The sequence below is a fragment of the Vanellus vanellus genome (assembly GCF_965231255.1).
Source record: "Vanellus vanellus genome assembly, chromosome: 1".
Lineage (NCBI taxonomy): Eukaryota > Metazoa > Chordata > Aves > Charadriiformes > Charadriidae > Vanellus > Vanellus vanellus.
This window is the reverse complement of record NC_138905.1, coordinates 100868710-100896449: the sequence shown is the minus strand read 5'-3', so window position 1 is coordinate 100896449 and position 27740 is coordinate 100868710. Positions and strand designations below refer to the sequence as shown.

Genomic DNA, 27740 nt, shown 5'->3' with positions numbered 1-27740 from the left:
AGACTGTTAATATTCCCATTTTCATTACATTGAAAATTTTATTTTTTTAAATGGCTGCGAAAGATTAACAGTAATTTCCCCTGAATGTAGGGTTCAGTCCTTTTCTCTAGAAAGCAAATTAGGCCTATAAAGCTCTAAGCTATCAAATCCTTGCAGCATCACTCCTTCCATAAGAAAAAAAAAAAAAAACAACTCAAAAATCAAACATCAATTACGGTAAGTTCAAAAAACACACAGAAAAACCCCAAACAAACATTCTGTCTCTTTCTACTCAGCATGAGAGCGCTTCCTTCTCTCTGAAAACATCATTCATCCTGATTAGTTCACATTTGATCAGATTCAGCAGTTGATTCTTTTTCCACGGATGTCTGCACTTACATTGCAACACCATGAAATCGAACCTGCCAGGCTTCCACCTGCAAATACATTACTCAGGACAGCAGGCATTCGCAATATCTTTTTCATGCTTTAATTACATGAAGGATCAATTGGTCTTATTAATCATCAACTGAGAAATCCACATTTGCATGATTTTGACCCACTGACAAACTAAAGAGAAATATTGACCAAAACTCACCTCTTTGGGTAGCAGAATGTTATCAGCATGTGCACAAAGAAACTTAACTCTGAAACACACCTACCTACAATCAAAAAATCTCCTAAATGTTTCATTTTACAAGCTGAGACAAAGAACAGCAGAATTGAATTGTTATAAAACAAAGGCAATAGAACAAATTGGAATTTTTTCAAACCCCCAACACACCTTTTTGTCAGGCAAACTGCATGCTTGACAAGGAGATTCCTACACACATTTTCAAGAATTTCTCCAAAGAACATGTTCAAAGTAAAGGCTTTTAGACTTTTTCACAAGGTCCATGCAAGCCGAACTCAGCCAAAAGAATAGGGTGTCTACAGAGAGGTGACATTTTACTAGTACAATATACTCCATGTAACTCCTAATACACATCCTACATGAACCTCATCAGGTGTTTAGGAAATAAGAAGCTGACTACCATAAGTGATTTCCCACATCTTTCAGTTCTAGTCAGATTTGCCTGCAAATTTGACACTTTTTGGAAACAGACAGATATGTAACTCACTTTGGAAAACTTTAAGATCCCAAACCAACAGATAAGATTCAGCTATTCACACAATACTACTTCTGCAAAAGGCAGATATAAAGGTGCTTTAGTCTGGTTTCCTCAAGACACGAGGCTTACATAATTATGCCAACCAGTTTTCTTCTTCCTTCTCCCATCCACACTGCTTCCACTAACTTTGGAACCAATTGGGCAATTTCAACTGAATTTTAGAAGTCTGGGTACTCAAAGGATTCCTATGGGCCTTGTAAAAGTCAGTGGATAGGTAAATACAATGAAATATAATGCCCCTTTTGAAGGGCAAGAACAGTGTGATTTAACAGCTGCTTGGCCTGCCATCCAGTTAGCGTGAGCACTTCTTGGAGCTAAGTCCAACATAAAAGGATTGCTGGTTGCCCATTGGAGTTCAGGGGGCAGTAAAAGAAGATGACAAGCGTAAAGTGAGAAAGCTAATGTATACAGGAATCAGTCTGAAACTCTACAAAAGGAACAACAATGGACACTAGAGTAATGGCACTGCTATGAAGGAGACAAGCCACAGAACGTTTGCAGGCAAGCTAGTGATAGGATATCAATCCAGAGAAAAAAATGTTTTTGTTCTGCCACTTGTGGAACAAGCTACTAAATTTAATTATTCAGATATAATTCAGTAACACTAACAAAATAGCCTGAACTTCATTACATTTTAAGCCATGGCACATAAGGAAGCATTAGTATTTTGCAACACGTGGCAAGGTTTTCAAGAAAGTAAAAATCTGCATAAACTTTGTGAGTGTAAACAGCTTTAAAAACTTACAGGAGGTCACAACCTATTTTTTAATTAACTTAGTCCTGCTAGTTTGAAAAAAGACATTCATCCAGTGCTCCAATAAGCTTTTAAAAATTACTGCGCTGTCAGCTAACACTTTTGCCTACCAAGAAACGCCATCCTTGCTCCATCTCCCATGGAACACCAAGTGGTAATGGGAAGCAGGAATGAGTCAAGATGCTGGGTTTGCTCTGCAGGTCAAAAGATCCTGACAGTGTAGAAGACAAATGGTAGGCTGATTCCAGGGCTGCACACTCTTTACTAAAAGGCCGGTAACACCTACTGAAAGAAAGCATCCCTAACAGATCCTCAAAAAGAGAGGAATGCAGAAAATAACATCATCTCCTCTCATTCTTCACCGAGCCACTGAAATGTCAATCAATTGTACGCTCTTTGAGACACAGAAATCTAACTCTACTCCACTGTGCATACGCATTAGGATACCACCTAATTAGGTGATTATACATCTTTTTTCCCCATAGGACCTTTGTGTTCCAGGAGAGTGGGAAATTGTGCTGAACGGTAAGGTCTGGCCTGGATTCAGATATTCCAGAGACAGCCAGTTTACAGGGCAACCAAAAATGGTATTCTGACTTCTGGCCGCAGGTCAAGATGCCCCTGGATTCGGTACAGTGGATAGGGAGTATCCACTGAGATACATCTTAGGATGCCTGCTCAGCAGAGAGCCCAGGCTGCAGAGAGACAACGCCCGAGTAGCGTCAGCTACAGGAGCTGGACACAGAAGCTCACCAGTAATGGGGAGAGGCAGAATCCAGAATGAAGGCAACAAAAAAGGCTATCATCAGCGGCCTGACTGTGACAGAGCCTTTGCTCAGGCATTCATTTGGCATTTTACCTGGTAGCCTCAGGACTGTGAGGAGTTTTGCTTCTGGGATCTTTGGCAGTTAAAATAATACGAAATGACCCATGATAGACATTTTGTCTCTAAGCGTACAAGTCAAATGGTGCTTACTCAGTGAGTCAGCATTTAATACTTGGACTCACTTTTAAGTTTCTGAACTGATGAATTAAAGAGTCTGAACATACAGCCATTCACAATGTTTTCTTTCCTTAGTCTCCCCCTCATTAATACCAAGCAGCAGATCCAGAGACCAATTGAGATTAAAGAACAAGCAAACAAACAAAAAACTTCAGTGATTTTAGAGGATTTGGACACGGCCCTTGACGTTTACAAGAAAAATATCTGTTGATATAAACATATAATCACAGCAGAACTTCTCTTAGGAACAGGGATTTTACTTAGATAGGCCCAAAATGTCTTTATACCTGTATTCTGCCGAAGGGACAGCACATTAGAGCTCTGTAGTGGGTACTACCCAAACAGGTTTAAAGTTTCCAGGGCAATGTTAAGATTCCCATGAGAAAAATCACTAGAAGTCACTAGAAAAACATTAATTACGTATAGAAGCAGAAGATGGAAGACTAGCTAGAAGCTACAAGAGTTACTAAACTCCTCCTATTCAAGTTCATGCAAAATTTAAGATCCAATCAAATGTGTAAAATGTGTGCGACCAAGAAACTCCTTTAAAAGACAGCACATACAGCAGCAGTTGACAATCTGGAAAATTTAAAAACTCATTGTATCAACTTTACCTGAAATACCTAGAGAGAAAAGTGAACAAACAGCTCAGTTACCAGCTTGTCAGCTCTTCTGTCAAATTTATACCTTGTATTTCAGTCTGAAAAATCTTTCATCACAGCCACATTTGTTTCAGAGAACTCTACTCCCAATGTTATAATTTTAAGATAGTAACTACAAGCCACATAATCTCTGCACTGAAAGATTGCCAGTCATAGCTAAGTTATTGAGTCACTGACCTGAACACTATCTTGTGCCCTCTTCTTGTCTTATTCAATTTATTACGAGCAAACTCAAAACTATTAAGAGTTCCTAGTCCAACAGGATAAAAGTGAGCGATATTTAGCATACTAATTGAAATGCATTGTTTCCCCTCTTCATTAAACATTTTCATTTAAAAAGAGCCTCATATTCATCCACATCTAAAACCATGTAAAGTCAATTACATAGACGAGAAACTGAGCACTCAAGCCAGAGAAAGAAACAAACACCCCGGAAGACTCCAGAAGCGTTCTTAACTAAGTTACAAGGCATGAATCCGAACAGAATCTTTTTGTTCTGCTTTTGCTTTTCCCCGTGTAATGACATGCAGCTGTATTTACGCTGCTGAGTATTTACGTAAAATGTGCCTGCAACCTATGTAAGATAAGCAATGCATTTTGCTATTGGAACATTAACTTTTGGCTTTTCTGACCTGTGTGTTCAAAATGTTCCGCCTTAATATCCCCTTCATTTTCTTTGCCCTGAATATCTGCACACACAGCCTGCAGAACTGTTTCATGTTTGCAATGCTAGAATTCCTAGCTGTGCTTTGATCATGGCCCAGTGAGTGGTAATTTTCTACCTTGAGCTTGTCAGCCTAATAAAATGAACAAACTGTTCCCAGTCTCAGAGATTTAAAAACAAAAAATCCACAGTTGCCAAAGTTATCTGCTTCTTATCAAGATCCACGTTTGGCACCAGATGCATTTGATTCATTCATCATTGTCAGTGCACTCACACACTAATTATTTCAAATTGTTTCCTCAGGCAGAGGTCTAGGACAAATGCAAGCAAGCCAAAAATAGCAGTTATGAATAATTATGCATAATTTACCTCAAGGCCTGGGCCAGTCTATCATTAAACCTTCTTCTTGCCACCTGTGATCCAGGCTAATTGTGGACTTTAAATTAGTTCAAGATTACTTTTTTTTCTTTAAATACAATGCCAACATTTAACCTTTCTATTAGTAGCTTACTGATGCTTCAAACATTTCCAATTATATCCTCCTTTACTTTTTTTTTTTTTAACAATGCCTTTGGATTTCACAACCCAACAAGAAGTTTGCCAACAGGAAAAACTTCAGAGACAAGGTCAGCACATGCAACCTAACTGTAAGACTGTGGAACAAGTTTCTTAGAAAAGCACAATTCCTTTTCTTCAACCTCAAAGTAAATTCTGATGCTCCAAAACTAAATCTGTTTCAGTCCCTAGAACTTTCCCTATTATAGTTCTAACTCTTTATGGAGAAAATAAGAGAACTTTCATAACACTGACATTTCAAACAACAAAAAAAAAATTGACAGAACACTTGCTCCTGCAAACTCCTGCAAATTCAGAAGTATCTGTTTAATTTTACAGATAGCAAACTCATTAATTCCAATGGGATCCAAAGAGAGGAGCGATGCAGGTATAGAAGGTTTTGCAGAACTAGGGCCTTATTTCATTCATTGTAATGACTGTACCTTCCACATTGTTGTGCTGCTTGAAGTATTAAAATTACAGGTTTAAAATAAGAACAGCGGAAAGAAAGAAAGAAAACTCACCCTAAATATTTCCAGAAGAAACATGTATCATACAAAAATTAAATGTACATACCACTGATAATTCCTTAACACTACTCCAGTTTGGGAACACCGTACAGATGTTTCACTTTCAGAAACAACAGAAAACATGTAACAGGCCCAGAGCTACCAATGCACAAATTACAAGTGTTGCTGACTCAGGGAATACCATCTATGAATCCCTTCATTCAAGTATGAATACACAAACATCATCCCTCTCAGGGATGATAAATACTCTCCTGTTCATTAAACAATGTAAGTCATGCAGTCTTACCAGTCCAGATAAGTTCTGAAATCATTTAAGCTAAGGATATGCTTATGTACTTTCCTGATTCAAGACAATAAAAGAATATCAAAGCGGGGCCCCTTAAAAAAAAAAAAAAAAAAAAAAATCACATTTGGTAACAGATTAACAGATTGTAAGATATTATTAGAAAGGAAACACACAGAGGAAAACATGAATTCAAGCTGTCTTCTGGATAGCTACTTCAAACAGTAAAAACAAACGGCTCTTCTATTAAAATCAGACATGCCTAAGATATTAATGGATGAAGTTTACATCGTCTGATAAGTTCTAAAGCTGCCACACAACCCTGCATCATCAACAGACTTCTAACAGCAGACAAAGCAAGCTAACGTGTTTTAAGTTAGATCTTACTAAGTTTCCCAAACAGGAGAAGAAAAAAGAAAGCTTGCAGTGCAATTCTTTCCAGCATCAGATGCTTTGGCATCTCCACCTGATTTAGAGAGACAGCTGCACTGGATATCTCTGCACCATGCTATTTTGTATTAGGGCATCTCCTGCTGAACTGTACAGAGCAAACTAAGTATTTCTAACCCACAGATAAAGTATACTTAAAAAGGGTGGGAATGCTCAAGAACGGAGATGGAAAGAATGGTAAATTCACTTGTGTCATAGGGTACTCTTGTGGCTGCCATGTCATTGAAGTCTCTTGTGTATGTAGTTGAAACAACTTGTTCAACATGTTGGGTATAAAGTGATTATTATCAAAATATTTCCTATCAGAAAATAATGTTCAGGAACTTTCATTTATATAGCTAATGTGTGATCTCAATTCTGTGTTTGTTTTGAATATAGTTTTGGCTGGTTTACTATTATGGATCTTATACTATTGACATTTGTTATTTACCAATCTACTTGCGTTTGTTATCCAGAGTTAGGAAATGCTTTACAATTTGTAGAACAGATGTCTCCCAGTCCTTCAACACTGAATTAATGCAACCATGATGGACTAAGTTTCGGGATGCAAATGACCTTTTTCCACTTTTATTTTCCATATGGAGGAAACAAAAGCATAAACTCCTCTTTCAGCTGTTTTCTATCCACCACACACACACACCTTCAATGCAAGGCATAGACTACTAAATGCTCCTCAAAGCAGATTTATTTTTACTATGCACAGTTTGAAACCTTTGTCATGAGATAAGTTTTCAAAAAAACTAGAATCAATAGATAGTATAAATACCAGTAATCATAATTTTTCTTTCCTGCAACTATACATGAAATTTACAATTGATATATACACAAAGAAACTAGTGTCCGAGTTGTATATACAACAGAAGAATTAATATTAATTTTTAAAAGTCGTGGAATGTAATTTAGAAACATCTGCACGTTAATCACTCAACCAATACAAAAAATCAGAGTTGTTTAGAAGGAACTTTGTTGTCTCTTTGTCACTTTGATTTTAAAGAGGCAAAAAGAAATGAAAAAATACAATTTTCATAAAATGACAGAATTATAAGTTAAATTGGACAAGTAGCATTTATGTTGAAATCAGTTATTTAAATCTAAATCTGGCATAATCGGCTTTTCTATAGGGAATCACATTTGCAGGGTTAAGATTATAGTGTACATTACTTTAAAATGTTTATGAAAAGCATTAATGAAATTTCCTGTTGTTCTCTAATTCAAGTATGCTGAAGTCTGAGTTGTCAAAGGCTGAACTTACAAGGGTTCTTATGTCCCCTGTACAAGGAGGATATGAATTTTCCTGCAATTGATAAATAGCGCCTGGCATTCCTGCTTACTGTATAAATCACAGTGTTTTCCTTCTTTTGCTACCTCCGTATTTCTAATTTACCACAGTTCAGTGTAACTTCAGCTTTGTGTACAAAATGGATACAAGCAATTAATAAATCATTAACAAACTCAAAGAGAACTATTATTTTTCAAACTTTTTTCATGATTCACTGGATTAATTCGAGTTCCTTTGCAACCTCTGTTAATTTACACATTCCCATTCTCATGAATGACCTTCTCTTCATTGCTGACCATCACTTATTATGGGTGAAAAAGGTTTTTTGATTACTTCAAATGATACCTATGCTTACATCAGTTCAAAACTAGGAGACTGACTAGTGAGTTTGCTTTTTATGACTAATAACAGAAAGGGATGAACAATAGCAGAAAAGGAAAAAGATAAATGGAAATTGGGTAGACTGATGCAAGAAGTAGGAGTTAGAGAGCTATATATTTTTGCTAAACAGAGCAAACTCAAAATGTGCACATAACAGCTTTTTAAATAGCAAGCACAAGAGGACTTATTTCATATGATTCACCAGGGTAAAATTCAAAAAGCACTCATTAAAAAAAAATCCCATTAAGAAATAAGAGACTGATTATTAGCAAATAATTCATAATAGCAAGAGATATAAAGCATGCTGAAGAAAGATCTCCCAGAGGAACCCCATTAGCTGGAATTTAAAATTAGGCTGAACGATGTATAAGAACACATACTTCAGGGATACAACCTGCTTATCTAGGGGATGGAAAGATGCTCTTTCAAGTGTCTTACTTTACCAGTTTAGTTGGATTCATTTGCTTCTTTGTGCGATAGGTGGTTAGAAGGTCCAAAATGAGAACAGTACTGAGAAGAAAGCCAAGCAGTAAGACCACCTGCATTACCTCAAAGAACAGAGAATAAGCTGAGTTAAGTTTTAAGAAATAGCTTATTCCAGTATGTTTACATACTGGTTGCTAAACTGAAGTAGTAAGGAAAGCTCAATATTTTTTAATGCAGTTACATACTACAAATTCCTGTTCCTATTTAAAAAAAAAGCTAGAAAACAGTCTAATACCATAAAAGGGACCTCCTGACCACAATTCTGAGGCCTATTAGCTTATCTCCAAGAAGACCAATATAGCAAGATTTAAATAGTTACAGTGGACTACTGAAAACATAGATACTAATAAAATTTCCACTAATCTTATACATATTGCTGCAATAGCTCTATGACTAATAAGGTGGAACTATTATTGATCAGTCCTTAGGGGAATGGTTTTGAAACTTGTTTGCATTCTCCCCTCCCAGGGTGGAGGTCTACAAGGCTGCAGTATCCAGTTATGGGCCTCAGTTCTTTTAACTCTTTTTACCTGCAGCATTCTTTTAAATGATTTATCTACCAGGTAACATGAGACAGACGCAAAGGTAAATTGAAGACATATTCTATAGTGTTATTTTCTACATCAGCGTTGAAATACAACTCTGCTGCTTGAAGTACTAGCTACTCTATCACATTTTTCAGGAACAGGTCAATGAAATACCTTGCTGTTGATCCAAGCATAAACATGACAGTGTTCTAGCCTACAAAGTTTCACACCGCTCCTGTGGTAGCACATTGAGCAAAAACTCCATGGTGAGGCAGTGTTTCCTGCCCTTCTCTACTTATAAAGCACATTTCGCCTAGTTAGAAAACTCTGAAAACTCCAAGCCCAAAGGAAGAAGAAAAAAAAAAAAAAAAAAAAAAAAGAAGAAAAAGGTAATGAGCCTTTGTACTGGTCTCTAAAAAATTCATCTGTTTCTGATCCACCTGTTCCCTTTTAATCTGAAGCTGTTTCTTATAGCCCTTTCAGTGCTCATTTTTAGTACTAGAGTTACCTACAAATATTTTATTCTTGTTTTATTACATCCAGATATTGTTTAGGAACTAATGAAATCTGACCATAAAACAGATTAATATAATAAGTTATAACTATAACATCATAGTAGCCTTAAATAAATGACTCTCAGTAAAATTTACCAAAATAAACACATTTGGTTTTTCAGCTATGGTGGCATGATACTGCTGGATTATTTTTTCCCCATATGCCTCAATTTTTTCCTTCAGACAATGCTGCTCTCAATAGGTTTTATTTCATGTTTCTCCAATGCTACACCCTCAAACTATTTGTCACAAAACATTTGCTTTGAGTAAACTAATATTTATAGAAAAAAGATAAAATCCTGTTCATTGCATTTGCACAAGCAGGCTAAAAACAACAAGACAATGAAGTATCAGGTACGTATGACAAACTCTGGAACAAATTCAGAGATGCTGTGAACGATGGTGTCAGTTACATGTAGTCAAATGCATATAATTCAGGGTGAAAATGACTGGCTGATGTTAAGAAACAAAAAGACAGACTACCCGCTCTGCCCCCCCCCCCCCGCAAAAAACAAACAAACCAACCAACCAAAAACCAAAACCTGGCAAGCTGTTTTATTTCATGATCATAGAACAGTCAGCAATTCACTTTTCTGGGAAAGCCTGGAAAACTGTATTCCAATTCTGCATTGCATTGCTGCCTCTATTTACCATGGCCACAGACACAAACGTATCTAAAGACTGCCTTAGGAGAGGACTAAGGAAGTTTATCTCTGTATTTCAGATCACTGGGCAGTAAGTGCAGAGTAGGAGAATACTGGAGAAAGTGACAAAGCCTTGTCTATCATACAAATGCAAAATTTGTCAGGGTTTGACCTTCAATTGTTTTGAGTTTATTCTTTTTTATCTGCAACCTAATTTTCCATTTTCATTTGTCCACATCCATGCTGCAGTTCCTGAGTACAGTAAATCTCTTTTTTTTGGAATATATAATCTCTTTTAATATCCTGTGCTCTCTTGTCACACTGCAGTCCTCCTCTGTAATATATTGTCCATAAATTTTCCAAATGATATAAAATTTAACAGCTATGGATGTGGCTGAAATACAATGTTAGCTGTTTTGCTCCTGCAAAAATATTCTATAGAGGTTCACATTCGTTCCTTACACTTAAGTAACATCTGGGTCATGCAAATTTAAGAACGCCAAGAAAATTATTTTAGTCTCAAACTCCAAGTCATAAAAGACACAACACCAAAGATGATCCTTTTTTCTGGTTTCCTCTGATTTATGATATACAGTTACTTGACCATGAAAGGAAATGCATAAGCATTTTAAATCAAATACATATAATTAAAATGATAAAACTCAAAAATGTGATCTGTCATTGTGACAGCGGATAAACGTATCAGCCATAAACATACTGTGTGTGCATGGCATACAGATCATATAGCACAAATGAAAACTAAAATTAAATACGGTTTTGTTGAGGAACCCAAAGTGTTATGCAATACTGCTTAAAAAATAGACAGCAGTCCTCAATCCTCCATGATAAAACAAGGTTCTTTCTAAAATGATCCCACTCACGCACTAAAATGTTTAATTTTTGCTACTTTTTTCAGCTTTTTCCTGGGATAATTCCACCAAACTCAAACACTTGTATTTGTGGAACTAAAATTCTGCCTTGGGTTAATTCCAGGTAAGCTTATACCTACTAAAGCAGTGTGATGTCTTTTGAATCTTGCAACATATTTTTCATGCCCCCAGCTTCCAGGTACCATAGTATTCCATTTTTGTGCAAACACCCACAGTACACTCTATATAATGTAGGCAAAGGATCACAATTTGTCAGAGAATCTCAAATACATAGATTTTGCTGCAAGTTGCACTTTCGAGGAGGGAGTGCCTAAGGGGATACAGCTCACAAGAAGTTTCTGCACCTGTAGGTCCAATACCCTACTAAATTGAGTTAGTGATCCTACTGAAGCATTGTCGAACAATGGTTTACTAGGTAATTTTAAACAACAAAAATGCTTACTTGAAGCTCTTTACTGGTACCAAATTTACTATTTACAAACACCACCAAAATAAAGCATTATCTTGTAGTTTAGAATGTGTCAAACCGTATTAACAGACGATTAAAGAACTGCTCAAAATGACATTACAGAAGATCTGAAAATGAAGTCCAGGGATTGAACTTGTAACAATAAAGTTATTGGTCTCAAAATATCAAAGACTCTTCATATTTTTGAGACATGCTTAATGATATAATAAAAATCACAATTCAAAGTTTAAGAGCTTAGATAAAAAGTCCATACCTCAGTAATTTTACTTCTTGTACCATTTGTTTAATTTTAACTCTTATTTCATACTGCAGTGAGTCACACAAATCATCGTCAAGAAACAGAAAACAACTTTCTGATTAAAAATTACTTTCTTATTCACCATCTCATACCCTCAAAAATCCGTTTAGTTTTTTTTTGGTGACTTTCTTCTGCCAGGCATTTTCTTTTTGTATTATTTTTAAAAAAAAGAAAAAGAAAACATGCTAGTGAGACATATACCAGCTATGTGATGAACTAATTTTCTTTTGTTATTTATCACCAAATAACACAATTTACGAACTTCATTTCAGCAATACTTTATGTTAAAAAACTATGTGTCTATGCCTTAAAAAAAAGAAGGGGGGGGTGGCAGAGAATGATGGTTCTTAAGAATAATCAAATCTGTAAAATTAGCCTGACACAAATAAGTACCATAACAACAGCAAAAATTCATTAAGTTAGGATCCTAGCTGTTATTATACTTCTACCCACTTAGATTTAGTGATTGCCTAAGAAGAAAATGTTATTTCATTAGCAGTACTCTAAAATAAGCATTTATTCTAGTTACCTAGCAAAATAACAACAGCATAAGAGCTGTTCCTCTGAAATCAGCACACTAATGCTATGGTAAAAGGAAGTAAAATTGAGATCAGACTTGCATCCAAAGAATTTCCTATTAATATTTAAATCAACAAATTTAAATTAATATTTAAATCAACAAAGAATTTCCTATTAATATTTAAATCAACAAAGAACAAAAAAAATCACTAAAGCATGCACGCAAACACATTCAAAGTTCTTCAGACACTATGATTCTAGCTGCTATTGAAATTACACTGCAGCTCTGGAAAAGCTCATTGCAAATTGCCTGTCAGTCACAGGCACGTTCTGTTCTCATGACTTTCATATCATGAATGGATTTACTTTAATACCACTGGAAGATTCAATGCTGCCTTCACAGAATGGTCGGTGAAACTAGTTCCACATACCACCAACCTTTAGTAAGACCAGAACTTAAATAAGAATGCATATTGAATGAATTCACATTAGAGCTGTTAAATTGATGTCACATGTCACTACAAGTTACTAGTGTAGAACAGTAATAGCTCCTTCTTTTCCCTCAAAATATGGAGATGTATTACTACATCTTACTACTAGAAATTAGGATTTGACCAGGCTTGTGATATGGAACATCATTCTCTGTCTATTAGAACTAAGTTGCCACAATCAGAAACACTATGAATACAAGTTTGACAAAATTGGGGGGTTTTACCCATAGCTCACCATATTCCTACATCTCACCTGAAACTGTTATGTAGTCTTAAATGCCCATTATTTCTAGTAAGAACGTTCAACCACCAAAGGATTTTGTACAATATGCAACTACTTTCCTTTACACTTGTAATACTGTGGTTTTCCTATTTCTCTGTGAAAGGGATACTTGAGAGATATTTATAAGGCTACTCCTTGCAGCCAGCCCTTAAAGCAGATCTGAATGGATCAGAGGAATACTCAAAAGCTCTAAATAGTATATACAACAGTTTTCCTATGCCTACAAGCACCAAGCAGCCAGATGTAATATCATGAAATATTGACATTAAACTGAACACTGTATTCATGTCTAAATGCTGCCTATGTAGCAACTTAAGTTCCAAAGTTTTTAAAATAAATCACATTTATGTGGTTTGATGACTTTTCAAAGAAAACTGTTTGAAACTATTCAGAGCTCTGGAACTACGGCAATAGACCTAAGGGAGACAAATTACAGAATACAGAGCAAGCAAACTGGTTCAAGGTACAAGTTAGAGGAATTTATCACCTGGACTTAACTCTGCATATGAGGAGACTTTTATACATATAACCACCCAGTAAGTCTTATTTTGTTATAGAATCATAGAATTGTCTAGGTTGGAAGGGACCTTTAAGATCACCAAGTCCAACCATCAACCTAACGCTGCCAAAACTACCACTAACCATGTCCCTAAGCACCGTGTCTACCCATCTTTTAAATACCTCCAGGGATGGCAACTCCACGACCTCCCTGGGCAGCCTGTTCCAATGCTTAATAACTCTTTCTGTGAAGAACATTTTCCTAATACCCAGTCTAAACCTACCCTGATGTAACTTGAGGCCATTTCTTCTTGTCCCATCGCTTGTGACTAGCAAGAAGAGGCCGACCCCCACCTCGCTACAACCTCCTTTCAGGTAGCTGTGGAGAGTGATAAGGTCTCCCCTCAGCCTCCTTTTCTCCAGGCTAAACAACCCCGGTTCCCTCAGCTGCTCCTCATAAGACATGTTCTCCAGATCCCTCACAAGCTTCGTTGCCCTTCTCTGAACATGCTCCAGCACCTCTATGTCTTTCTTGTAGTGAGGGGCCCAAACTGAACACACTACTCAAGGTGGGGCCTCACCAGTGCTGAGCACAGGGGAAAATCACTTCCCTAGTCCTGCTCACCACACTATTCCTGACACAGGCGAGGATGCTGTTGCCTTCTTGGCCACCTGGGCACACTGCTGGCTCATGTTCAGCCAGCTGTCAGCCAACAGCCCCAGGTCCTTTTCTGCCGGGCAGCTTTCCAGCCACTACTCCCCAGGCCTGTAGCGCTGTGTGGGGTTGTTACAACCTAAGTGCAGGACCCGGCACTTGGCCTTGTTGAACTTCATACCGTTGGCCTCAGCCCATCAGTCCAACCTGTCCAGGGCCATCCTACCCTCAAGCAGATCGACACTGCCACCTAACTTAGTGTCATCTGCAAACTTACTGACTGGTCATTAATAAAGGTATTAAAGAGAACCGACCCCAGCCAGTACTGAGCCCTGGGGTTATGCAGACTTTTGACGCAAGGTATTTAATGAAGACTTAATTTCTCAAAAGTAAATCTGGAGGAAAGTGGTACAGGTCAAATCATCTAATGCCAGCAAAACCAAACGAATTGTTCAAAACAATGAGATCAATATCAGAATGCTTGTTTTAACTTCGTATTAAGAAATCAAAAAAGCAGGAAGTAGAGTAATAAGGAATAACCTTTAACTTTAAAAGCAATAAGAAAGCAGTCAAACTCTGGAAATGACATTGCACATTGTCAATACATTGCAGTACAAGATCAATGACTATCAAGTTAATTTCACATTCACTGTTGTACCATAAATCATAAAGAACTTGATATCGATACAATGACCTGGTCTATAGCCTTCATTTGAATTAAACTGAATTCTTTTAATACTTAATGCTTTCTTTGGGAATGGTAAGATTTTTTTGCTTTATATGGTTTGTTTGTTGTTTTTTTTTTATTTCCAGTAAAATAAAAATCTGATTTCCAAGACTCAACAGTGTTTCCTTTAGTTCACATTCGCTGCACTCTGGTATACCAGCCCAATGCTTAGCACTGTAGATTCTAGTGTAATAAACATTAGTTTATGAAAAAGTATGCAAACTTCATGCTCTTTTAGGAGATTTTTTTTTAAAATAAATTTGTATATACTTAAAAAAACATGGATATGTTTGCATAAGAAGACAAGATTTGTATAGCAGACTGTAATCATAAAAACCCTTGACCTGTGAGATATTTTTGTTTGGCATATGGGACCAAGCACCAAAAGGTCAGTTATCAGTAGCAAATGCTTCATAACACCGACTTTTTGTCATGAAGATGATTCAAATACTCTATTTCCCTGTTACTGATTTCATCAAATTACTGAAACAAGTAGTACAGTCTCCCTAAAGCGTACCTGTATTTCCAGAGCTGAAAATTGAAATGCTCTATGTAGAGCTGTCCTTTGCCACGTGGTAGCAGATGTCAGGACTTTTTGTACTGCCTGCCAGTCATGGGGATCAGCAACTTGAACAATAGTTTTTTACTTCACACTTCTACAACTAGAACAGTGGTATTTACAAACAGCACAAGGACTGTATTTTCTGACAGGGATCACTGTCAAAACACAAATGTGAGGCAAAAAACCTGTTCTCAAAAGAAATTCACAAATTCTGAAAGCGGTGACAACTGAGACTCCTATTGAATGGTAACTGTGATACCTGCTGGTGCTGGCACCATCACAATACAAAGCAAGACCTTATTCCACAGCTGAGGGACATCTTTCACCAGCTTAGCACATCAGAACCAAACACAGAAGGAACTAAATAATACATATGAACAAACTCCTCTTCCATAAAATTGGTCTCAAATGCTTGAATTGAAAGTCCTAATTTGGTAAACTGTATTCACAAAAAATTTGACAGAAGAGCCCCTTGCAGATCAAGGTACTGATTACTTCAGAAATTCAAGAGCAGAAACTTCACCTCAATTTCTGTTCTTGGGGACTAGGTAAAAGAAGCAGAAAGCAGGGAAGGAAAGAGAGAACTTATGTCTCCATGACAATCCATCTCATTCAGGTTAAAATCCTAAAATAATACTTTTAATGAAGGGGTAAATCATTCTCCTCTGTGTGTATGTACCACAGATATCTGATAAAGTAAAAATCTGCAAAGAAGGAACTCCCACAGCACCCAAATATTAGCACTGCTTTTGCAAATTCCCTAGAAAAGGCAGCCCACGTGCCATCAAACTGCACAAAGACTTTCCCTACATAGTCAGTTCTTACTTGCCCCTTCTTGTTTATTGCATCCCACATAAACATGGAGTCCTTCACCTTCACTCCCGGCACCATTTCCTACCTGCAATATAAACCACATTGATGGAGCAAGAATATTTCTCAAAATTTGCTAATTTTGCTCTCCTAAAGGGAGACGCTGTTAGTTTTGACAGACAAAAGATGCTACCCACGCAGAAAAGGGAGATGTGGTATCTTTTACATTAACAAAATGTTTTCTATTTCTTCCCTGCTTCCACAGAAAAGCCTTCTTATACACAAAACAAGAAAGAAATTGAAAAACTGCTTAAAGAAAGCCAAAATAGCAATTGTCCTTAGCCAACTGGATTCAGTCAACTGCTGGCTGGACAGACAGATATAATACTTGTTATACCGCACATGCAAGTTGTGTGTCATGTTCTGACATTCAATCCTTTTACAACTGTGACCATATCAACTTTTTGTCTCTGTGAGAGTCAATTTGGGCAAAAATTTAATTTTCACAACGTATACATGACACTTGATTAACTACTTTATTTTAAGGTTTTCTCTTCAGTGTTCCAGAAAAAAATCTATCTGTGAAACTATGGCTGAAAGCTCCTGAAAATTAATTCATTAAACAAACATAATATAAACCAAAATTGTCAAGACTTATGCAGCTCATAGATAACAAGTATGTACTGTAAGTCTATGAAATTGGGGGGGAGCCGGGGGACGGGCAGTGTTTACAGACCAAAAAGGCTACATACAGTATTAAATGTAAGTAACTTCACATAATCATGTTTTTCAACTACTTTATCAGGCAGAAGAGTAGGTGTGAGCATAGCTATAAAGCTCTCTAACATTTGGGTGACATTCATAGAAAAAAAGACCACAAAGACCTTCTACTATATTCATAAAAGCGTAGGCAAAGAACTACTACAATTTTGCTTTATATTGTAATACTTTTGACCATGATTCTGTGTTCATTCCACCCATTAAGATACCTGCTAAACCTTGGAAAACAGTCATTTTTTTAAAAAGATAATTCCCAGCAGCAAAAATGGTGTTTTGGAATGGCACAGGAGGTCTCATAGCTGTTGGTGTATTATTCTCTTCATTGAACAACAGAGAAACAACAGACTTGTAAATACAGAGCGATGCCAACTGTTTTAAAGCCACTGGTAAACTTTTAAAAACATTGAGTCTTAATATTAAAATTCAGAGCTGATGGTAATTTTTTAACTTAACTGAATCACATTTTATGTGGATGATACAAGGGCAGTTACAATTTGGGGCAGGCATTACTCAACAGGATCCAGCAACTGCAGCCTGCCTACCTTCTGGTCTCCCACCCTCACCCCCTCACCACTCCATTCTCACTCCACGGCTACTTTACAGATCCAACAAAAGGATTCAGCAACTAGCCAGAGAGCAACACCCCAATAATACAACATGAAACTGTCTACCACTTCTGATAGAATTACAGAGGGCTGCTATGGAAGGAGTCACTGCTCAGAGAGCAGCCCATTGCTCACCTTCACCTTTCGGGTGAGTACTTAATCTGTAAGCCACATGGCTCTCTTCCTCACTTTACAATTTGCTCATACATAGCTATATATTTTAACCATTGCAGCCTTCATTTTTCTTTTGTCTCCCTCTTCCTGAATTTCCTCTTTTTAGCTTTTCTTCTCCTTAGTTCCATCTCCTTCTCTGCAACATTTACTGTAAATGTCTATTACATTGTTATCTACTGTTTTCACCAATATCCCTGTTCCTTTCAGTGCTCAAAATGTCAAACATCACCAAAAAAACCCTAATACTAAACCATTCCCACTGTCAGTTAGACCAGTATGATCTTTCTTGCATTATTCTTGGTTTACACATTTTTAGAGATTTGTGGACATTGAAACAATGTTTAATCCAATTTTGGTTGTATGCAAATTCCACATTAATTAAATTATTCTGGGTTATTTCTAAGATTCTTCACTTTTTCTTTTTTTATTTTTTACTAGCCCATTCTCTCTCAGACAACACAATATGTCTTTATTATTTATTTTGACCTTTTGGCACTCTTACCTTATTATCATTTTAATGTTGCCATTAACCATTCCATAACCTTTCCAGTTGCCTAGTATACTATATACATTGCTCACACCAGCCACCAGTGATTGCTTATTGCACTTCTGTATTCATTCTCTCTTCACAACAAAGGCATTTATAGCCATTTTGAACCAATGATTTCTCTTCGGACATTTATTTCACCTCTGTCCTTTCCAGCCACGACTTTATCCCACTAAATGTCTGGCACAAAATGTGGAACCAAAATATAACCATTTATATTCACTTCAGTTCATCACATTTACAAAACACTATTCCCATTTAGGATGACAGAGGTGGAAAAAAAAACAACAAACCTACATTAACTAGTCTCTTTGTTATGTTCAGTGCAGGAGCATTATTTGCATGAAGCAATATTTTAGTTACAATGTAAATCCAACACAGTTCCTAAGTCTAAAATGGGTTCACAGGTAGGTTAACGACAACTTTTAATATACCATGGACCCTACAGCTCTGTCCAGTCTTCACTTTGTCCAGAGTCACAGATTTGCTAGGTTAAAAGGGATTCCGTCTCCTTCTAAGAACTAAGTTTAGGAAATTTATCAGGGTAATTCTTCAGACTCCCTTCACGTTATTCTCCTTCCATTTTTCTACATAAACCTTTTCAACTACTCCACATTGCTAAAAGCATTCAGCTAGGAAATACCCGTGTCAGCTACAGTAAGGGTTCTGATGTTCCTCACTAGGAAGCAGAGACCACCTAACATCATCTTGTCATGTGGCACATCTAAGATAAAAAGTTTTGTGTCATGTAAATATATAAAGCAGCATTTGGTTACTTCCCACCACCATCTCCAATATTTTATTCCTATATCACTTTCTTCTATATCATTAACAGCTGATATTGCAGAAGGTGTTGTGCTTGCATAATTTTCAAATACTGTTAATACTCAATGCATTTTTTTACTAGGATGCAGAATCACATTTCAGTGGAAAACATAGTGAGCATGAACATACATTCCTAAGGCACTTCTCTCAAATGCAGAACCACATGCTTGAGATTTTCTAAAGGATAACACTGACTTTAAAACACACACATATTTCTAAGGCTTTTAAAATTCTATCCACGCATTATGGTTTTATGCAGTAAAACAGAAACGTACATCCTACGTGGGGTCATACCTATCACTTGCCATTGCACCTCACATACCACACTTTAGAAGCCCTCCTTGCCAGAACAAGTAATTCCTATGCATGTGAGAACTAAGGAAGCCTGGCTTCATACAGATTTTTATCTGGTGCTCATGCAACTTCAGTTTTAGGGATGCAGAGCTTTATCTAAATTATTTTCCTGAGTTGGGCTCTTATGACGTCTGTCCTCCCTGTCAATACTGCAGTGGTTAATAACTACAGCTTGAGTGGGGCTACTCAACAGAAGATTAAGTCCTTCTTACATGAAACATAGGAATTAAGTACATTTGAGTCCTATGCTGCCTGGCCGCCTCCAGTCAAATGTGGCTGACATCAGAGAGAGTCTTCAAGAGTTATTAGGGATGGACGAAAAATAACAGAATTTCTATCAGGATTACTAAAACCTATTTCTTTAATAGATCAAGCTAAACATGGCATGATTCAATTCTAATATTGTAACTGTGTAAATGGCCATTTTTTAATTTCAATTATATATTATCATCATTTTTAGTAATACAGTGTACAGGAGCATGTATCTGTATATACATATGTTCCAGAGATGCGCACCAACACCACAGTTAAAGCATGTCCTTGCACTGACAACGCACCTTACAGGATCTTTGAAAGATCCTTTGACAGAAGGTCACCAAATCAACTCAAGAATGCTTGTATACTAAAAGGTATAAGGCAATATAAGTGACATTCTTCCAGAACACCCAACTTCAAGAACACACACAGTTAATTCTGCACAATCCATAACAGAGCACTGGAGAAGACCTCGACACTATTCCCATCCTACAAAGGCTTCAGGAGCCTCTAGGCCTGGCACTCAACTATATCCAGCAAACTCCTCCCACGTAGTTGGTAGAGTCTTGCTGCATATAACAAGAGGAAACAACTGGACCAAATCATGCACTGGCAAGAAACACAGAAAGGAAGATGGGTCTGTTCTTCCTACAATGACAAAGGAGAAAAATTTAGCAGTAAAAAAGTAAGCTAAACGTAATGCTATCACTTGCAGTTCTGTTTTTCTCTTCTCCTCCCTCCATTTTTTTTTGTTTTTTATAAAAACATTTTTATTTAAAAAAAAAGGAACAAAAATTATAAGCAGACTGTTTCCTGTTCATTTCCTAGGTCTTTACTGGATGAGTAACTTTTGCTGAATTTGACAAGGTTTTTATTCAAAATCTCTGGTTTACATCAGATTGTAGAAGAAAGATTTGAATCTGTATATTTAAATCAGTTTTTCTAAACAAGGCATAACCAAATAGAAAAAAAAAAAAAAAACACAACAAAAACCAGTGCCCCAGTTACTAAATGAACTTCATTTCTAAATAAAACACATTGCAAGTGGCCATGCCAAAACTTGTTTACATTTGGTCACAGCACTGCCTTTAACTCAAATAGTAAACTAGGTTAAACAAACCTACATCACATTTGACCAGTTTGTAAATACCTCTAACATGCACCAGTTAAAATGCATATGGTTTAAAAACGTTCACTTCCAAACATGTTAGAAACAATTAAATATACATTTTATATTTAACATAAAATCGGATGGCAGACATAATCCTGCAAACTTTAGTACATCAGTCATTGCAAGAGTCCAACGGCATACCTTCAGTTCAGATACTAGCTTGCCCCACTGTTGAATTCTTTTTGTTTTTAAAAGGACATAAACACATATTATATACTTAATACAGATTATGTCCTTAATAACTTCTACACCTTCTACATGGAGACCTGCCATTCTTCAAATTAAAACACAACTCCCAGTCAAGTAAAACTTTATTTTCTTCCCTCAGTCCTCAAAGTCACCACATTTCAACCTACATAACACAAATTGTGGGCCTTTCCTGTGTCTCTATTAATAGTGGTTTAACCGAGTAAGCTAGCTCTATGAGTTCAATGCTGCCCTCCACCTTCTAAATCAAGACATTGCACTAGTGCAGTCATGCAACAATGGAATTTTCAAGATGTAGTATGCCACTTATCTGTTAGTTTTCCTAAAATCTTAAAAATGCTAACACTTTATATTTCCGAAATGTTCACCATTCTCTCAGTTTCTGCTTACATTTTATTTATCAATACTTTAAAATACAATCACAAACTCTTCAGGAACTTAGAAGTGGGGTAGTCCATAATCCATCCTATGCTACAGCACGAGACAGACAATGTATAGCCTTCTCTTAAAACACTACATAAATTAAAGATATGACAGTACTGACATTCAGTAAGTGGTTTTTCCAAGATTTGGGAACTGTTGTCTGCCCATCCAATACCATCCTCTGTGCTTTAAAGCCAATACCTCTGTTTAGTCACGTGTACTTTGGAGATATGTCCAGTTAGTTCCCAGTCTACAAAAGAGTAATAATGGTCCTATGGTCCTGGCAAATCAGTCACATAGCAGAGGGAAATTTTCCACCTGCTCTGCACATTTATTTTGTGTGCTACTTCACCAACCCTGCCTGTCCTTCGTCCACACAGTACTTTTCTACCAATCTTATTAACGTTCACCCCCCTGGATGTTTTCATTGCAAGAGGATGTTCTAATCTGAAAAGCATTTACTTCTGAATACACACTGCTGAATTACAGTGCCGTCAAGAGAAGTGTAGCTCAGCTTCTCCTCTCAAAAATTCTTCAGGCTAAAATACTTCTGCATAAATGCTCTACAGTTCAAACATTTATTACCAGGTTTCAGAGTAAAATTAAATTACCATCATGGATACCTTATGTTTATTAATAAAGTGTCACAAAAATATTAGTGAAAGTTAAACAGGTAACAAAAGGATATCACGAAACATAAACGCTCAAGTTCCAGTAGCAATGTTTGCTTTGCCAGGTTACACATCCTGTAAGTTTGATGGAATGCATTGCACATTATGTATCAAACTACATGGCCAGGAAGAAAATTAACTTCTGAAGATCTGGTTAGGATTTTAATTTTGCATTAAGTGAAAAGTGAAAAAGCAAGAATCCTGTGTGTTTGAATTTCTAGTAAATATTTACACAGAGGTTCATGAAGTCAGAGTTTTAAACAGATGACAGGCTCAAACATCACTGAATCAAGCTCTGCAGTATGAAGGAAGGAGTCAAGAGTCACAGGCAAGCTAGGAGTTAACTCAACCTCTCTCCCTCCCTCAGAAGCCAAAGGGTCCTGCCTTTCCTCTGGAACACGAAGGTTCTTGTGGCATCTTTATTGCCTATTGTCACATGGGAAAGAACCTCCAAGTCCTCCAGATGGAAAGCTTCAGGAATAGCTCCACAAGCAGCTTAAATCCAGGTGGCTTTCTCCAGATTTCAGTCTTGATTCTTCACTTGCCCCCACACCTGAAACCTCGCTCTACACAGGCTTTGACTGTTAACTGTCATTCTACCCAGAATTCTCATCTTCAGTTCAGCTGCCATTACTTCTTTAACCCTCTTTTTTGTGCCCTACTCACCCTCAGGAAACCTTGTTTTTTAAAAGAAAAAAAGGCAAACAAAACACTCAAATCCAAAAAGCACTCCTGCTACCAAATCTTAAACAAATAAAATCGGGCAGAAAATAGAAGCTTAAGATTTTTTGCTATCACAGAAAAAGCTCTTAAGAATGGAAAAGGCCTTGAAAACATTCAGATTCTAGACAAACATGTCTCCCATTATAAGAGTTTTTGGGTAACAAGCTAGTATAGGACCAGACTTCTCATTTTTAGGAGCTGTGAAGAAGTAAGCCGTACTATGCTGTTAAGTTCTCTTTCCAAGAAATCTGAACTCCTCCAGAACCCATTTAGCTTCTAGTTGTCAGATCCCAGGATGGTAAAAGGAATGTAAAATAAAATACAACATTGTTTGTGAATTGTTTCTAGACTGAAACACTGGATCAGTTACATAGTTAAGGCACCTACACTCCTACTTCATTCCCATTCTTGGATTTTTTCTGCCATCCTAGTAGAGTTTTTCCACATATTCATCTCCCTCAGTTAAGGAAGCTACTATGGCGATGAGCATGGCATGGTAACTAATGAGATTGCTCAATACCAAGACAGTTAGAGGACAAAAGCACATCATGTGAGGAAGCAGGGCTTGTTCAGTTTTGTAATAGAAAAAAGTTAAGGAGCGATGTAATTGCAGACTGCAACAACTTGAAAGGGACTTAACTGAACTCTCCTCAGTAGTGGCAGATGGTGTAAGAAAACAGCCACAAACTGTGTCTTGAGATATTCAGGTTAGGTATCAGGCAGAATTCTGTCCACTAGAAGCCTGTGCACCACTGAAACAGACTGCCTGGAGAGGCTGTGGTATTCTCCATCCTCTGAGGTTTCCTAGACTCCACTGTCCAAAGCCGTAGGTGTTGATCTGATATAACAATAACAATAGTTCTGCACTAAGCAGTAGATTGGATGGACTAGATGGCCTCCTGGCACTCTTCAAAACATTTTATGATTTCTCTGATAATCTGCGTCTCTGAAACTGAGACACATTTCAGTATCAAACTTTAAAAAATATTCTAAGAGAAAACTACATTCTGATTCATACCATTCTGCAGCCTGATCCATAACCAACACTAACATCAACCTCTCCCATCAGTCATAGTTTCTGGGCAACATCAGAACTTGAAGCAAATTAATTCACCACAATTTTTTTGTCCACATCAATGAAGTCTAAATAGGTACTAATTAAAGAATTGTTGGCCAAAATCTACCTGCAGTGTTCTAAGATGAACAATTGATAAAGGATACAAAACCCATAATTCCTACCAATTCCTTAGCTTTTCTATACAGAAAACACTGTATGGGAACACTGATACCCAATTTAGAAACCAAGCTTCAGCTACTGTAAAGAGTAACTGTCCTGTAGATTTAAAAGATACACTTGGTGTTTAGGTTTTTATTTTGTTTAAAAACAAGAACATAGACAGCACGATTCCAATTTTTTCCTTGGAGTCTAACTAAAATCAATTGTCAGCCCCTTGAGGAAGCATGGTGTTGACTGCCCCTACTTGTCAAATGCAACAGCATGCAAACCACATAGCAGCACAACACTCATCCATATGCACATGTGCCAACAGACAACTACCAATCATTCTGTGTCTTAATTACCTTTTGGGGCCTCTGAAAATGCAACAGCTGGAAATAAAGTTCTACTCTGAGAGACATCGAGGAATAGCAGGGCAAACTAACACACAGATGCAAGGGCCAAATGTCACAGAGTAAAACTCACAGATTTCATCACCATATTGTGTATAAGATAGTATCTACACACAGTCCAGAGAGCCCTTAACCCCAGCATATCCTTCATAGCGCTCAACCACTGATTAAAAGCAGAACACAAGCACGAAACATGCATTTCACCATAACACCTTCCGCTCCAAACCAAATCAAGTAGTCGGAGAACTGAAATATCGGCCGCTTGCTCTGTTCCGGAGCTGGACGGCATACCTAAAATGGATCCGCTGCAGCTGCCTAACAAGCCCTGGCAAACCTAACCATGCGGGAGCCAAAACCCGCCGGCCATCAGCCCAAGCACCCCCTTCTCGCCCAGGGGCCGAGCGTGGCCGGCAAGCACGGCCGGCGGCCCGCCCCGCCCCGACGGAGGCCGCGCTGAAGGAACAGCGCCACCTGCCGAGCCGCCCGCGCCGCTCCCGGCGCCAGGCGGGCGGGGGAAGGAAGGAGCGGGGAGGCCGCGGGCGCCCGGGCCGTTTCGCTGGGAGCGAGCTGTGCTGTGCTGTGCCGTGCCGTGCGTGCTGAACCCGCGCCTCTGCTCCGCTTTGTGACTACTACTACTAACGCCAGGAGGGCCGTAGCAGAAGCGCCAAGTGCTATCCGAAGCACCGTCCTAGCCCTCCCCCTAAAGTTAATCCTCCCACCATGGCAGCCCGTAGCCTCCCGGCGAGGGAGGAAACCCAGCGGAATCCCACCGCCGCCCGGCCGGGCTGTGAGGGGAACGCCCCGCCGTACTCCTCCTTCCTCCAAACACACGCCTCCCGGCCGCACACCGCCACGCCGGGCTGAACCTCCGCAGCGCTCCTCCCCCGTGGGCGCCCTCGCCGCCGGGGAAACCTGCCGCCTGTGTCCCGGTCCCACGGCTGGCAAAATGGGCGCTGGGGGGGAGGGGGGGGGACGCGTAACGGTCAGCCCGGCGCGGGGCTGCCGCTCCAACGGCCGCAGCTCGCGCGGCCGTTTGGGCGGTAACGGCCCGCGGGCTGTGACAGGGAGGGAGGGAAGGAGCTCCCGCAGGGGACTTCGCCCAGGTGTCCCCCAGCCCTCCCGGCCGCTGCTTCAAGCCGCGGGACGCGGCCTGGCGCTGGCCGCAGCCCCGCCGCAAGGGGAGGGAAAGCACGGCCGGCAACCCGCCCGCCTCGGGCAGCGCAGGCTGCTTCTCCCCGCTGCTGCTGCCTCTGCTTCTCCTCACGTTTTCGGAAGGCTGGCAAGGAAGGCTTGGGGAAATCACCCCGGAGAAGTTAAAAGTGTGCGAAATTAGGAAATTAATTAACAGCATCCTCAGGCTGTTTTCACAAACAACTTTGGAAGACCTGGGGGAGAGGAAGCCAAGCAACGTGAGGGGTCTCCTGCCTAGAAGCTACTGCGTTCTCACTCTCGCTATTTCAGCGCAAGAGCTGTCAGTGCACTTACACGCCTACTTTCCAATACCTTTCAAAAGAACAATTTTAAATTGTAGAAAACACTATTCTACAAGGACAATCATTTCACACTGAATACTTTCAGAAGTCGGGGGGGGGGGGGGGGGGGCGAATACGTACCCAGAATAAATTACCTGCCAAAACTATTTAGACCATAAAAAAAGTAATGCAGAACCACAGCAAAGCTATCGGGCGAAAACATTTATGGGCAATTTTAACTGGAGACTGTAGTTACTCTTGTTGTGGTCTTGATGCTATAAAAACCGTCTTAAAATCGAGTGTAGTGTGCCCCTGCCATAAATAACGTTGCATTTCGTGACAGTTACTGTATTTACTTTGTTCTATTCTGGTTTATGCAAATAAATTCAGCACAAAAGAAAATGAATAAAATTATAAAGTAAGCGTTTTCTTTACGAAGGGAAAAATATCTCATAGTGATCAGGCCATTGGAGAGAACTTCTCACAAACGGCCTGCGTTTATGCTGACAGGGTTGACAGAAATAAAATCCTACCCATGAGGAGAATGATGTCGTTTCTAAGCTTTGAAAGTTAAAAAGAAAAATTGGAAGCTGAAGTATCTGCAATTCCAACTCTAAATAAGATCTTTATTTAACTCTTGGAATAGAAGCCAAAACTTGAAAACTTGCGCTTTTTTTTTTTTCCTGAAACCACAGAAAACTGATACCCAACCTCCAGCAACCTATTACCAGTAAGTAAAATGACTGATGAGGCTAATGAAATATGGGGGATTTTTCCGTATTTTTCATTATAAAAAATGGTACAAGGACATTGCACTTATTGTATGTTTAACTTTCGGTTATTGTTACAATCATTTTTTTAAAATAGAAATCTCAGAATTGGAAGTAACATGGTAAAAATGCTAGTTTCAAAAGAAAGGGGAAAAAAGGCTTTGTCCCTCTCTTAATGACAATCATGGAATAGAAATTGGCATACATTTTAGTTTACATCAAGTTAAAAGCTGTTTTTACCAAAACACAGTACCCTTATGATCACATTGAATTTTTCAGATGACTGCAATACAGACTAAAATTATCCAAACAACACATTTAGAGAATATCAGTGCTCCACATTTTAAAAAGGCATTTCTTTCTTGTAACAAGTCATAATACCAAATAGGCATAAATATAATTCTGGAGTAATACGTAATGTTTTTTCAAAACATTTCCCCCATTTGTTTAGTCAATGCCAACTAATATTTTTTTATTTAAATTTCCATTCTAAATGCATGCTTAATGCAAACAGCTGAATATAGTGCACAGATAAAACAAAAGTGAAAGCCAGCTAAAGCGTACCAAAAGTACATTCTGCCCTTGACTACCCACGTACTGCTTCTGAAGACATCACCAACACTTTCATATTATATTCAGAAAGCAGTACTAAACAATGCTGTCATCAGTTTAACAATATTCATATAATTAAAATAATCATCTGGCATATCTCATAGCTTTATATTGCTAAAAGTAGTATCTACTGGAAAGGGGGAGAAAGTACCGTACAAATAACTTTTTTTCTCCCTCATGTTCAGATTTCCTGTAAAAGCAGCACCCAGAGATTGAAGAAACCACCACTGCATTCTGGCTCAAGGCTCTGAGTGTGAATGAAGAGATTTTAGTTCAAAAGAGACAGATTTTTAGGTGCCCCTCTCCAAAGCAAAATCATTCACTTCAGAGTAACAAAAATAAATTCAAATAGTTTTATTTTAATAGGAAGAAAACAAAAAGTCTAAAAACGAGAAAT

At 38.2% G+C, this 27740-nt stretch overlaps 1 protein-coding gene across 1 annotated transcript in view; it reads right to left on the bottom strand.

Annotated features, from left to right (window-relative positions):
- Positions 1–27740, bottom strand: part of EPHA3 (EPH receptor A3) — a gene marked incomplete at its 3' end in the record, with an annotated part of 231892 nt that overhangs the window by 180352 nt on the left and 23800 nt on the right. The window lies entirely within an intron of this gene.